The 12,491-nt window shown below is 38.7% G+C and overlaps 1 protein-coding gene across 2 annotated transcripts in view; it reads right to left on the bottom strand.

Moving 5' to 3' along the window:
• ap3b1a (adaptor related protein complex 3 subunit beta 1a) overlaps nt 1-12,491 on the bottom strand; it is a 242,790-nt gene that overhangs the window by 175,704 nt on the left and 54,595 nt on the right. The gene's annotated exons all lie outside the window — the stretch shown is intronic.

Below are 12,491 nucleotides of genomic sequence, written 5' to 3'. Positions count from 1 at the left end.
ACCTGCATAGCTTTTCTCCAGGTTTTTATTAAACGAATTTTACAAACAGCATAAGTTAAGCTAAATCAAACAGAAACATAAATTAAGCTGCAAAGAAAAAAATCTTTAAAATCTAACTGTGAATTAAAAAAGCTCCAGATATACAGATTTGGGAAGCTTGCCGATATGAACATTTTTAAGTGTTCAAAGCCATTCAGAACTTAATGAAATATCTAAATACTTGTGGAAGACATCCAAAAATAATAAGATGTCTAGAAAAGAACAGGACTTTAAAAATATTCAGCAACAGCAAAATGCAAACTCAATTCATAAGAACTTGTGCAAAAATAGAAATCTATGAAGGAACAAATTTTTAAAGCCAAGAGTCCAAATAAAAATGATACAAAGCAAATAGCATTCAATTTCAGTAAATGTTAGAGTTGTAGTTAAAAAAATGCAGATAAAGTGATTTAAAATAAATATAATCAGAATGGGACAAGGCTAAACGGGAAGTAGCTATATGCTATAGAAGAGAGTGTATGTACATTAAACAGAGCATCTCTCAGAGATGAGAGACATTTTGGAAAAACAAGTTAATGGGCAAATCAGCAGGCACAGGATAGATACATCCCAAAGCTGAAAAAGTATTCTGAAAGGAAAATGAAACAACCATGGGTGACAAGGGAAGTCAAAGACAACATAAAAGCAAAATTGAGGGCATAAATATAGCAAAAATTAGTGGGAAGTTAGACGATTGGGATGCTTTCAAAAACCAACAGAAGGCAACTAAAAAAGCCATAAGAGTAAAGATGAAATATGAAGGGTAGCAAGCCAATAATATAAAAGAGGATACCAAAAGATTCTTCAGATACATGAAGAGTGAAAGACAGGGGAGAGTGGAAATCGGACCACTGCCAGATGATGATAGAGAGGTAGTAATGGGGACCGAGAAATAGCAAACAAACTTAATAAGTATTTTGGTGTAGACCTTCACTGTGGAAGACACTAAGTATGCCAGAAATTTAACAGTGTCAGGGGGCAGAAGTCAGTGCAGTTGCTATTACTAGGGAGAAGGAGCTTGGGAAGCTGAAAGGTCTTAAGATAGATATGTCACTTGGACCAATTGGACATCTCAGGGTTCTGAAAGAGGTACAGACAAGCTGGATGAACTCAGCAGGTCGGGCAGCATCCGTTGAAATGAGCAGTCAATGTTTCCGGCTGAGCCCCTTCGTCAGGACTCTGAAAGAGGTAACTGGAGGCATTAGTAATGATCTTACAAGAATCACTATATTCCGGAATGGTTTCAGAAGACTGGATAACTGCATATGTCACTTCACTTTTTAAGAAAGGAGGATGGCAGAAGAAGGGTAATTATAAGTTAGTTAGCCTGACTTCAGTGGTTGGGGTGATGTTGGAGTCCATCATTGAGGATGAGGTTTCGGGGTACTTGGAAGCACATGATAAAATAGGCCTAGGTCAGCAAGATTTAAATCTTCCCTGAGAAATCTGTAGGAAATCTTTGAGGAAATAACAGGCAGGATAGACAAAGAAGAGTCATTGGACGTTGCTTATTTGGATTTTCAGAAGGCCTTTGACAATGTGCTGAACATGAGGCTGCTTAACAAGGTAAGAGCACATGGTATTATAGGAAAGATACTAACATGGATAGAAGATTGCCTGACTGGCAGGAGGATAAAAAGTGGGAATAAAGTGGGCATTTTCTGGTTGGCTGCCAGTGAGTAGTGGTGTTCTGCAAAGGTCGGTGTTGGGACCACTTCTTTTCACATTATATGTCAATGATTTGGATGGCAGAACTGATGGTTTTGTGGTCACGTTTGCAGAAGATAAAATGATAGGTAGAGGGCAGGTAATGTTGAGGAAGCAGGAAGTCTGCAGAAGGACTGATACAGAGAAATGTATGACCATGCACTTTGTTTGCTAGGAGGAATAAAGGTATCGACCATTTTCTAAATAGGGAGCAAATTCAGAGATCAGAGGTGCAGAAAGACCTGGGAGCTCTTGAGTAGGATTCTTTACAGGTTGAGTCAGTGGTAAAGAAGGCAAATGCAATGTTAGCATTCATTTCAGGGGACTACAATACAAGAATAAGGATGTAATGCTGACACTTTTGAGGCATTGCTGAGACCACACGAAGTTTTGAGAGCAGCTTTGGGGCCTTTATCTTAGAAAAGCTGTGCTGGCATCAGAGAGGGTCCGGGGAGGTTCACAAGAATAATTCCAGGAATAAAAGGTTAATGTATGAGGAGTGTTTGATGGCTCTGTTCACATTCCACTCACTGGAGCGTAGCAGAATGTGTTGGGGCGAAGGGTATCTCATTTAAACATACCAAATATCAAAAAGCCTAAATACAGTAAATGTGGTGAGGATATTTTCTATTGTGTGCGAGTCTAGGACCAGAGGGCACAGCCTCAAAATAGAAAGGCATCCATTTAGCACAGAGACGAGGGGCAATTTCTTTAGCCAGGGGGCAGTAAATCTATGCAATTCATTGCCACAGACGGCTGTGGAGGTCAAGTCATTGCGCATATTTAAAGTAGAGGTTGATAGGTTCTTGATCAGTCAGGGCATCAATGGTTATGGACAGAAGGCAGGATAATGGGGTTGGGAGCGATAATAAAACAGCCATGGTGAAAAGACACGATGGGCTGAATGGACTAACTCTGCTCCCATGTCTTATGGCCTTATGTTCTTGTGGATTTCTCTATTAAAAAAAATAGTTTTAACTGTCATGGAAACATCAAAACATACAGTGAAATGCATCAATGACCAACACAATCCGAGCATGTGTTAGGGGCAGTCTACAAGTGTCGCCATGCTTCCAGTGCCAACTTAGCAAGCCCGCAACTTACTAAACCATGACATCTTTGGAATGTAGGGGGGAACTGGAGGACCTGGAGGAAGCCAACATGGTCACAGGGAGAAATGTACAAACTCCTCACACAGATCGCTGGTGCTGCGAAGTCTTATGCTGGCCCTTAACACTACCATTTTGTCCAAATTAAAGAGTGATAAAAGAGATAAAATGATCTTATGTAAATGGTGCTCATGATTCCTTTCAATGTCCTCAATGACTTCATATGGTAGAAGAGAACTAAGCTAGCTAAAGAGTAGGGACAAAATAGTTATCAGGATGTTGCCTTGAATAAGGAAATACGAAAATGGTTTGAGTAATTGCATCTTTTGCCCCTGCCCACCCCAAACCCCTTTTAGAACAATGCAGATTACAGGATGATAATTTTTAACGTTATGAAAAGATGATACATGCTTCTAGTTGACATTTCCAATGGCTTCTAATAGCTTCTCAATTTTCAGTTTTAATTACAACTAGATGAGAAATGACCTTAAATAACTCCAATTCCTACTGACTCAATTAATTCCCACTTTGACATAATTTTACAAGGTGCCACTTAAATACAGACAAGAATTATGAACAGCCTTTAACTAGTTTAACAAGTAGCATACACATCAATTAGTTCCCACCTAGGCCTCCTCTGTGCTAAAGAAAATAGCCCAAACCTTTTCATTAGCTAAGATTTTCCAGTTCTGGCAATGTTCATGTAAATTCATTTATCCATAATAAAATAGAAAATTCCAGAAATGCTCAGGTCATCCCACATCTTCATCAGACACTTTCTGACGAAAGTCCTTTGATCTGAAAAGTTAACTGTTTATCTTCCCACAGATGCAGCTTGCCCTGCTGAGCATTTCCACTTTAGATTTCTAGTATCTGCAGTTTTAATATTTTTTTACTTCTGTTTACCCATGCCGTTGCAATACTGTTTTTCGAAAATGTAGTGACCAGGATTGTACACAGCATGCTAGCTTTAGTCACGCTGAACAGCTCTTGTTCTTAAATGACATGTCTCCATTGAAAGTAGCCTGCATGTCCCTTGAATTGGCTCATCTTCCTGTATTACTTACTACCCTCAGAGATCTCGAAACAGGCAGTTCATGGCCCCTATGGCCTTCTAGTTAATTTTGTATCCTCACACTTCGTTTGCTTCCCGAGATGCAAAAAAAAACTTGATACTATCCTTAGTAAGGATATTCCAAGGTAAAGCAAGCAATTCACCTTGGTTCAAAGCCAGTGGCTGAATAACTTATTCATAGAGGTTACACATATAAAGTGACCATCGGAAAGCATGCCAAATTATTACCACTGAGAATCACTTGAAATGGTTTCAAGACATACAATTTTAGCTGAATCTGAGATGACTAGGTGACTAGAATGCACATCAAGGCAGAATGTGAAAATCAAAACAAGCTGCAGATTCTGAAAGTCTGGAATAAAAACAGGAAATACTGAATAGACTTAACAGATCAGGCAGCACCCTGCAGGGTCTTAAACATTAATTGTTTCTCTTTCCACAGATGCTGACTGAAATATTTCCAGTATTTTTCATTTTTATTTTCAGGATAAAGTGCGTTCGGAAATTTTCATTCAGTAAATCCGAGAATCAAAACTCTCTTGGCAATAGACTGTATGACAAAGAATTATTACAATCTATATCAGTTGCCATATATTCTGTAAACTTGATTTTCTGACAATCAGATTATTTTCAGAACTGTATACACATCAACAATGGCGGCTTCTCCAGTCTGGAGACTGGAATGAACTGCAGGCCGCTCAGACTAAGGCACTAAGCCAGAGTCAAATTATTTAATATATTTAAATTAAAATGCTTACTTTAGTGATATAAGCAAACTCTCTAGCCCCACTTTAAGAAGTTTGTGCAGATTCAGCATGTAGTCTAAAACTCTGACAAACTTCTACTGATGCAAAGTGGCGAGTATCCTGACTAGCTTCATCACAGCCTGGTAAGAAAACACCAATGCCCAAGAATGGAAAAGCCTACAAACAGTGGTGGATACAGCCCAGTTCATCACAGGAAAAGCCCTCCCCACCATTAAGCACATCTACAAAGAGCACTGCCACAAGAATGCAGTGTTCATCGTCAAGGACCCCCAACATCTGTGCTCTCTTCTCGCTGCTACCATCAGGAGGGAGTTACAGAAGCCTTAGGTCCAATACCACAAGGTTCCAGAACAGTTAAGAAACATAGAAAACCTACAGCACAATACAGGCCCTTCGGCCCACAAAGCTGTGCCGAACATGTCCCTACCGTAGAAATTACTAGGCTTAACCATAGCCCTCTATTTTTCTAAGCTCCATGTATCTATCCAAAAGCCTCTTAAAAGACCCTATCGTATCCGCCTCCACCACTGTTGCCGGCAGCCCATTCCACACACTCACCACTCTGAGTAAAAAACTTACCCCATCTCCTCTGTACCTACTCCCTAGCACCTTAAACCTATGTCCTCTTGTGGCAACCATTTCAGCCCTGGGTAAAGGCCTCTGACTATCCAGACAATCAATGCCTCTCATCATCTTAAACACCTCTATCAGGTCACCTCTCATCTTCCGTCGCTCCAAGAAGAAAAGGCCGAGTTCACTCAACCTATTCTCATAAGGCATGCTCCCCAATCCAGGCAACATCCTTGTAAATCTCCTCTGCACCCTTTCTATGGCTTCCACATCCTTTCTGTAGTGAGGCGACCAGAACTGAGCACAGTACTCCAAGTGGGGTCTGACTAGGATCCTATATAGCTACAACATTACCTCTCAGCTCCTAAATTCAATTCCATGATTGATGAAGGCCAATACACCGTACGCCTTCTTAACCACAGAGTCAACCTGCACAGCTGTTTTGAGCGTCCTATGGACTCAGACCCCAAGATCCCTCTGATCCTCCACACTGCCAAGAGTCTTACCATTAATACTATATTCTGCCATCATATTTGACCTACCAAAATGAACCACTTCACACTTACCTGAGTTGAACTCCATCTGCCACTTCTCAGCCCAGTTTTGCATCCTATCAATGTCCCACTGTAACCTCTGATAGCCCTCCACAACACCAACCTTTGTGTCATCAGCAAACTTACTAACCCATCCCTTCACTTCCTCATCCAGGTCATTTATAAAAATCACGAAGAGAAAGGGTCCCAGAACAGATTCCTGAGGCACCCCACTGGCGACCAACCTGCATGCAGAAAATGACCCGTCTACACCCACGCTTTGCCTTCTGTGGGCAAACCAGTTCTGAATCCACAAAGTTATTACCCTTCAACCATTCGGCTCCTGAACCAGCGTGAACAGCTTCCCTCACAACACTCACTAAACTGATCACTGAACACAACTTACGGACTCAGTTTCGAGGACTCATGTTCTCAGTATTATTTACTTATTATTACTCCGTTTTGTATCTGGGCAATTTTTCAGTCTTTGTGTATAGTTTTTCACTGATTCTACTGTACTTTTGCTCTGCTGTGAATGCCTACAAGACCTCAGGGTAGTATTTGGTGACATGTACAGCAGATACTTTGATAGTAAATTTACTTTGAACTTGGATGAGGCAGCATGCCAGCAGACTTTGGGTTCTCAAGCTGGGGTCCACAGACCCCTTGGTTAATGGTGGGGATCTACGGCACAAAACAGGTTGGGAATCTGTGCTTTAGATTGTATTTGCAGCAACAGGACTGTAGTGATATTGCAGCTTTATAAGCTTCATGGAATTGGTGTTTCAGAGATTTCTGCTACATATTCTGACTATTTATCAAAATACTATTAAGCATTCAGATCTCACTTTTTTTATTTCATGACAACGAATCATACTTGCACCAAGTTTGTACAGTTAATTACACCTATTAAACACTTCAGTTTCTAGCTGGGCACCATACAAGCAAATGAAAACCCTGAATAATACCTTGAGTAGATACATGCACTTAGATGATATTTCAGAAGCTTCAGTAAGACTAATAGCATTAATAATTTTAAATGTTTTCAATTTTGACTCTGCACTTAAAAGGTCATTATCTTTAATGTTATTCACAACACTGGACATTATCAGAAGGAAAACATCTCTGAATACAGCTTTAGTCATTATTCTAGACGTTGTTTTGATCATGCTGGGATTTTATGCATTGCCTGTTGAGAATAAACGTGGAGCTGCATTTATTGACTATAGTGATCTTTCACTCTCAAAATTCTAGTTTAAATTCCTCCCAAACACATTTTCTCATCAAATCAAAAGCCAAGAAGCTTTCATTTCTCCCACAAAGGCTGTTCAATTATTAGTTTGGTTTTCATATTCTTTAAAAGCTTGCGTACAGGAATGCTAACTACACACACACACACACACACAGATATTTCATATGTACACATACACACACACACACATTTTTTTTCTCTTATTGACATGCTTTCATTGATAGTGTCAAACAAATGTACCAACAAAAAGAACTCTAATTTTAAACTGAACTCCAATTATTTTATTCTATGGTTCCTCATTCTGTAGTTCAGCTGGGACATTTACTACCTTGCAAGGTTATTAAACCAGAAACCACAGAGAACAAATACAGGTGGTTCATCCAGAATGATAAATAACCTGTTTTTAAACTTAAATGCTCGAAAGCTGTTCTAACAACAACTTGCTTTAATATCATGCCTGTCTTTAATATCTTCTAACAAGGTAATAGGAGGAGACACAACTGACAAAAAGATTCAAAGAGATCGAGGAAAAAAAGCTTTCATGCTCTGTGGAGGTAAGAATTTTTACTCTCTTCTACATACAGTGGAGTCAAACTGATTGCTGCTAGAAAAAAAATCTTGAAACAATATATGAACTAACAAGTGGGAAGATTAGCCCAAATAGCTCTTTTGGGCAACAAGGATTTGTTGACTTCCTTCAATGTCATAATATTTACGGCTCCAGAATGTTAACAGAATGTGTCAGGCACGAGAAACAGCTTACAGAGCTTTGCGAAGTGAATTAACTAACTCATCTAATTCATCAGAGCACACACTAATTCTAATTAATTTTATTTAGTTTTCTGCTAACAGACACCCAAAAAGTAGAAACACTGAACATAACAAACCCCCTTCATATTATAATTTCCCATTTAGACCTATTTAATTACTCCATGCTCTCAGGCATCACTTTCCACTTAAAAGTAGGTAGGATATTGCTGGTTTGATGTCAAACAAGTTGAACTCCAACCATATGCTTAACTCACAAGTTTTGTTGGCTGCGCCAACACACATTTGTGCTCAAAGCAGGAGGAAAAAAAATCAATAAAAATGAATCTTCATGAGGTTATTTACCTAATTCTCCCATTAGTCTAAGTAGTCAGTCAGATTTAAATATAGGTACAAATTGACAGAGAGAACCATTCATCCACGTGGGACAAGGGCAAAAAAAGTAATGAAAGTGAGTACTTCATATCAGTCTTCAAGAAGGACGATGATACTGTTCGTATTGTAAATCAACTAAAAACCAATGTAGGTACTAGAAGGGCCAACTACACCTAAAGTGGATAAATCATTTCAACCTGACAAATGCGCCTGTTTGCTGAGAGGAGGGAGAAACTGCAGAGGCTTTCGTCATGATCTTCTTAACATAAATAAATTTACATTGTGCTCATGGACTGGCAAATTATAAATGTTAACCTGATACAAGGTTAAACCCAACAATCACAAACCAGTCTGTGTAACCATGGTGGAGGCGAAGTTCTAGAAACTAATAACCACTTCACAAGGCGCAGACTGAGAGAAAGCCAGCATGGATTTGTCAAAAAGCAAATCATATTTAACTAACTTTAGAAGGTTTGCAATCAATAAGAAAGGGTCAATCAGAGAAATCCAATTGATATATTGTGTATTGAGTCCTAAAGGGTGTTTCACAAGCTGCCATTTTAGAGGCTCCTCATTAAGACTGAAAGCCATGGAACAAAAATGAGCTGCAGCAATACAACCATAAAACTTGGGCAAGGAACAGAAAATGGGGAGTAGTGAATAGTCTGTTTATCAAATTGCAGTATACAGCACAGTTCAGTACGAGGACCACTGATTTTCTTTAATGGATTATATAGAATTGGAAATTTCCAGATTAACAGGTAACCCAAAACTAGACAGCTTAGGAGACTTGCCATGGACCTTAAAGTCCATAAGACACAGGAACAGAAATAGGCTATTCAGCCCATCTAGTCTAGTCTGCTATTCCATCATGGCTGATTTATTCTGCCTCTAAAGCCCATCCCTGCCTTCTTCCTTTAAGGAGATACTGACAAGCCGGTGGAATAGGTAGATAGGTGGAAAATGAAACTTATGGTTGAGAAATGTGCATATTTTGTGGGAACAATGAAAGAAGACAATCAAACCAGAGGGAAAATTGTGGTGCTTATAAGAGGAGACTGATATTTACATAGTCCACTGAAAATGAGAGGCCAAGTTAGAGATACAAAAGCATGTGATGTTGGGCTTTACAAACCGAAGCACAAAGTGTAAAGGCAAGGAAGCCATTCAAGATTGTTTAATGTAATTTTCAGTAGACAAGTGTAAAGGAGAATGAAATAATTGTTACTCAAGATCCAATGCAGCACAAAAAAAACAATAAATATAATTACATAGATAGCTTATATATATCGATTGTGTGTACATAAAGTGACGCTAAGTACAGGAGTGCTTGTACATAAGGTGACTCTCGTAAGAAATGATAAAGTGGTGGTGGTGGTGGGGTAGGTTAGTAGGTGGAGATGCTGATCAGCCTTACTGGTGGTCCTGGTGTGGATGCTACGTAGTCTCCTCCCCAATGGGAGTGGGATAAAACAGTGCATGAGCAGGGTAGTTAGAATCCTTCATGATAATGCTGGTCTTTTTCCGGCACCTATGAAAATATGTAGGTAGGCCCTAATGACAGTGTTGCATTGTGAAGTCTTCCTGCCCACTGCAGTACTGTTTCCATCCAGGCAGTGATGCAGCATGTTAGAATGCTCTCTACTGTGCATTCGTTGAAGGCTGTGAGTATTGATGTGCATAGTTCAGCTCCCTTTAGCCACCTCCGAAAGTAGAGGCATTGTGAGCTTTCTTTACTGTGTATGATGTGTTTTGGGACTAGCAGAGGTTGAGCGAGATGTGCTCTCCCAGGAATTTGAAGTGCTTGCGGTTTCCACTGCTGTGCTATCAAACTAAAGAGGAGTGTGAGTGGTGCTAGTTCTCCTGAAGTCAGTAACCATCTCCATTCTCTTGTTGACATTGAGGAAGAGGTTTTTTGCCTCTTCCAGCTCCTATCTGTGGGCTATCTTACCATTGCTGGTGACGAATCACTACGAACATCAGACAGTGATTTCTCCACAACTGGGGCATTCTGACCAATTCTGAGTACTGCACCGTAGAAAAGAGACAAGAGTTCTGAAGAAGGTGCAGCAGATAATCAAAATGATTCCATTAATGATGGACTTTTCTTAAATGGACAGAATGGAGAAGCTGACGTTACTCTCCTTCAAAGAGATTACAGGGTACTCTAAAAAGATATAAATTAATGAAAGGTCCAGACAGAAATGTTCCCATTGATAAAGGGGGTCAAGAATTGGGGATATAAAATGAAATGAATGAAAATAGATTTCCAGCAGCTGAAGAAACTCTTGTGTTTTCAATAATGATACAGAGTAAATAAACTCTAAGTGATTAGGGTTGGAATATCTGTCATATTAAGTAAAGGCAAGATCAATTGTACTTTATCAAAAGGGAGCTTAATAAACCTCAGAAAGGAAAGCATTTGTAGGGCCTTAAGAGAAAAGGGAAAAATACTAGGTCAAGCTGAATTACGTACTTTTGTGTTGAGTCAGTATGGATTAACAAGTCAAATGACACCCTCCTGTTCTGTAACCACACAATGACTTTGTGAGTGGAAAAAAGTTCTTAGAACTCAAATGACATAAATAGGTAATCAGGCGGCAGCTTACAAATTTATTCAGTGCACACTTAAGTTTATAATCTAAAGTGCATTTTAACTTTCAAACACAATTTCTCAGTCTGATTTTTAACCATTATGTTCAGCAAATGTTTAATTAGAGTTTTGCTATATATCTGTTTTAACATTTGTCTTCAAATATCTTTTTAACAAGAAATACATATTATATTTTCTCTTGGTTAATATGACAATGATTTACACGGATGAAAAGTTTTACTTGTATCAAGTAATGCATTTTTTTTTACAGCAAATTGTGGCTACTGGATTTCTATTTGAGCGAAGAGTTCAGCTAATATTAACAGACAGTTAAACATCTTGTAGTTTTCAAGTTCATTTTTAACCAATTCAGAAATTTAGGAAATAAAGCTGTTTACACTTGCTGCTCCCTTAATGCATGTAAACACACTTGGTTTTGCAAAAGCAGTACTTCCACTGTAAAGAAACACATGTTGAATGGCTGGGTTTGAAGCGAAACAGAATCAGCATATTATACTTATCCAAATGGAGATTACAATATCTCTGATAAACTGGAACTTTAAATCTGCATCTACATTAAGGTTCTTCAACATTACATCACACTGAGATATTAAGAGCAGTTAATCGTTGGTAGATTTGAAAGCCAGCCAATCTTGGCCAAGGAAGTGGCTTTTTCTTTAAAAAGAATCTGATATGGTGCAATTTCAACCTGTCAGCTTTTCCTCAGGCAGCAATCATTCATACTGTGGAAACTACAAGCATCACATGGATGCACAGATAAAAAGAATTTTAATTTCTCTCTCACTGGGAACACAATGGCTTTTAGAAGGAATAAAACTCACTCCCAACAAAATCAGCAGTAAGCTTATCAAATTGAAATTGCAATTTTTCATTTATAGCTTTTTTGCATTAACCCAATAAACATGGTTCATTTTTCTTCTAGCAGAGACTGCTGATTTTCTGTGCTGTTGCTAAGAACTTCAGCCATTAGCTGGGCTCCTAGGTAAACTACATGCACCATCAACAAAAGTGACACCCAATCTATGGAGTTCATATTTTCTCCAGATTATCTATGCTAGTTGACAAGCTGGTAATGGAAAAATCACACGAAGCAAATGGTTCCTCTAATAACAATAAATTTCCTATAAAATTATGAAGGGTACAAAACGTTTCCTTGCATCTATTTTGTCATGAATTCTAATTAGCGCTTCACAAACCTGAGAGTGCTAGGTCATCACGAGAAGAGTGGTGTGATGTGATTGATAATAGAGTACAAGTCAGCCCTTTCTGCCAACGTTCCCTTCTCCTAAATTAATGGCCATCCCACCTGCCCTAATCATACAGCCCAAATGATATTCCCTCCGTATTTCAATTTTCTGCAGGCATGGAAAACTGGAAAGATCAGTCATTTATCTTGTAATAGCTGGATAATAGATCTATCACAATGAAACATCTGCACAAACTCACTGTATTTTTTTCACAACAGTGAACAGTTACAATCAAATCAATGTTTATGAACAGTGATTTAACATATATCTGACTGAATAAGCAAAAGTTAAACTAACATATTACACACAAACATGCATGTGTACACTTCAAAGGCAGTACTTCAATCTGTTTTGTAAAACTTCCTTTTGCTTAACATGTTTGCAATTGTCACTTTCAGTTTATTTTGTATTATTTCAAGATGATATTTTTTTTAA

Source organism: Hemitrygon akajei, chromosome 6, assembly GCF_048418815.1.
Source record: "Hemitrygon akajei chromosome 6, sHemAka1.3, whole genome shotgun sequence".
In the NCBI taxonomy this organism is placed as follows: domain Eukaryota; kingdom Metazoa; phylum Chordata; class Chondrichthyes; order Myliobatiformes; family Dasyatidae; genus Hemitrygon; species Hemitrygon akajei.
The sequence above is the reverse complement of the archived record's forward strand: the minus strand, read 5'-3'. Positions and strand labels throughout refer to the sequence as shown.